The sequence below is a fragment of the Canis aureus genome, chromosome 3 (assembly GCF_053574225.1).
Source record: "Canis aureus isolate CA01 chromosome 3, VMU_Caureus_v.1.0, whole genome shotgun sequence".
In the NCBI taxonomy this organism is placed as follows: Eukaryota; Metazoa; Chordata; class Mammalia; order Carnivora; family Canidae; genus Canis; species Canis aureus.
The window spans coordinates 30258693-30261880 of NC_135613.1; positions in this window are offsets into that span (position 1 = coordinate 30258693).

Below are 3188 nucleotides of genomic sequence, written 5' to 3' on the forward strand. Positions count from 1 at the left end.
CTCTTCTCCGCTGGTTAGGCCTGAATTCAATAATAATCATGATTCCAGAATGTTCTCAGTGCCCAGCCCTGATGTTAGACAAGTTCTATGGGCACCAAAAGGCATGCAAACAGAATGCAGGAAGGCCAAGTCTTTCCTTTGAGGTGTTCACACACAGCCTCATCATCCACAAAGGCTCTCAGTCCTGATCATCAACAGTACCATGGACAGAGCTAACAGACTCAAGATAACAGACTTGAGGAAAGCCCAATTTATGATTTCTAAACCCATTCCAGGCAGTCAAGGGTCAGAATTAATGCCACCTAGCTTTGTAAGGACCAACCAATGGCTTTCCAAATGACCTTTGATCCTAACTAGACTTGAGTTAACTGTATCCTGGATGCAAAGTGTTGGGCTGGGGAGACTGAGGGCCTCAAAAAAGCTTACCCTAGGCCAGCAACCTCCCAATGACACCGCCTTGCAGCCCTACCCTAACTTAGCTTACAAAGACCTGTAACCCTTGCCCTCACTGGAATGCTGCCCTGTCTCCATCTTCCCACCGAAAACTCTTTATATATCCCCCTGCGGTTTGCCTAGTGGCAACTTCCCCAGCCCTCGACTTCCCCGACTTCCCCGGCTCTCTCCCTCCCCTGTGGGCTTCGGAACCTCGCCCAAGGGTGTATCCCATTAAAAGCCTATTTCGACCAAATTTGCCTGGCCTCTCTATTCCATTTCACTACCTATCGGATTAAACCTGACACAAAGGTCCTAAGAGACCATGGGGGGAGACCACCCACAAAGTGCTCCGTGCACTTCAACCTCACAGAGTTTATGAAGGCCTACTGTGTGCCAGGGCCTGTCAGGGCTACAGGGATAAACACAACACAGGTCCTCCTCAAGTGTTCTCCATCATGGGATTGGGGATGGAGGTAGGGGGTAAACGGAATCAAAATGAGCAATAAAGATGAGCTGAGTGCAGTCCCCAGTGCATTGTAGACCTCTTGTTGGGCACTATAATGTGGATCTTCCCATTCCATCCTCATGACAACTTCTTAGGTGAATGCATTGGGTCACAGTGTATGAAAGAGGAAATTGAGGTACAGAAAGGTTGGGTACCTGGCAAAGGTCATGTTTTCAGTCTATTCAGGCTGCTGTAACAAAAATATCATGGACTACTACTCAGCCACAAAAAGAAAGAAAGAAAGAAAGAAAGAAAGAAAGAAAGAAAGAAAGAAAGAAAGAAAGAAGGAAAGAAAGAAAGAAAAGAAATCTTGCTATTTGCAATGATGTGGATGGAACTAGGGGGTATTATGCTGAGTGAAATAAGCCAATCAGAGAAAGATAATTATCATAAGATCTTATATGCGGAATTTAAGAAACAAAATAGAGTATCATAGGGGAAGGGATGGAAAAATCAAACAAAATTAAATCAGAGGGGGAGACAAACCATAAGAGACTCTTAATCATAGGAAACAAACTAAGGATTGCTGGAGGGGAGGAGGTGGGGGGATGGGGTAACTGACATGAAAAAAGGCACATGATTCAATGAGCACTGGGTGTTCTATAAGGCCGATGAGTCACTGACCTCTACCTCTGAAACCAATAATACATTATATATTAATTACTTAAATTTAAATTAAAAAAAAAAAACACAGAATGAGTGGATTAAACCAACAACCATTTCTTTCTCTGGAGTCTGGAAGTCCAAGATCAAGCCTCCAGCAGATCTGATGTCTAGTGAGAGCCATTGTCTGGGTTATTGGACAACTATCTTGTCACTGTGCCCTCACATGGTAGAAGGGGAAGGAGGTTCTCTGGGGCCCCTTTGATAAGGGCACTTACCCAGTCATGAAAGCTCACACTCATGACCTAATCACCTCTCAAAGTTGCCACCCCATAGTACTATCACGTTGGAGGTTAGGATTTCAACATGTGAATTTAGGGAGACACAAACATTCAGTCTATAGGAGCCTTGCTTCCAGGAAGGGGTTTTAAATCCAGGCATTGCATTCCATAGTTGGCACACAACCTGCAGACTCCACTGTATTGTGGGGCCAGCTGACCTCTCCATGGGGCCAGCCTTCAAGTGTCAAAGTAATAATGCATATTTTCAAAGTTTTTTTCAGCTTTCTTGAGATCTAATTGACATGCAACACTGTGTAAGTTGAAAGCATACAATGTGCTGATTTGATACACTTACATATTGCAAAATGATTATCGCCACAGTGTTAGCTAATGCCTGCAATACCTCACATAATTGCTATTTCTTTCCTGTGATGAGAATATTTAAGATCTACTCTTTTAGCAACTTTCAAGTACATGATACAGTATTGTTAGCTATAATCACTATGTTGTGCTTTTGATCCCTGGGTCTTACTAATTTTATAACTGAAAACTGGTACACTTTGGCCAATATCTCCCTCACTTTTCCACCCCAACCCCAGCCCCTGCCAACCACCACTTAACTCTCTGTTCCTTTGAGTTTGGCTTTGTTAGATCCCATGTATAGATAATATTATACAGCATGTGTCTTTCTCTGCCTGACTTATCTCACTTAGCATAATGCCCTGACGGTCCATCCACATTGTCACAAGTGGCAGGATTACCATCTTTTCTCATGGTTGAATAATATTCCTGTGCATGTGTGCGTTACTTCTTCTTTATCCACTCATTCATTGATGGACACTTAGGGGGCTTCCATATCTTGGAGATTGTGAACAATGACACAATGAACATGGGAGTGCAGATATCTCTTCAAGATCCTGTTTCCATCTCCTTCAGCTAAATACCCAGAAGAGAGATTGCTGGATTCTATTTTCAATTCTGCGAGGCACCTCCATACTGTTTTCCACAGTGGCTGCAATAATTTACATTTCTACCAACAGTGCACAATGGTTCCCTTTGCTCCACAACCTCACCAACACTTGTTATTTCTTGTCTTCTTGTTGATAGTTGTTCTAATAGGTGTAAGATGATATTTCACTGTGGTTTTGATTTGCATTTCCCAGATGATTACTGATGTTGGGCATTTTTTCATGTATTTGTTGGCCATTTGGATGTCTTCCTTGGAAAAATGTCTATTCGGTTCTGCTCCTTTTTAATTGAATTATGTTTTGCTATTGAGTTGTATGAGTTCTTTATATTTTTTGGATATTAAGCCCTTATCAAATGTATGATTTGCAAATAATTTCTCATACATAGTTTGTCTG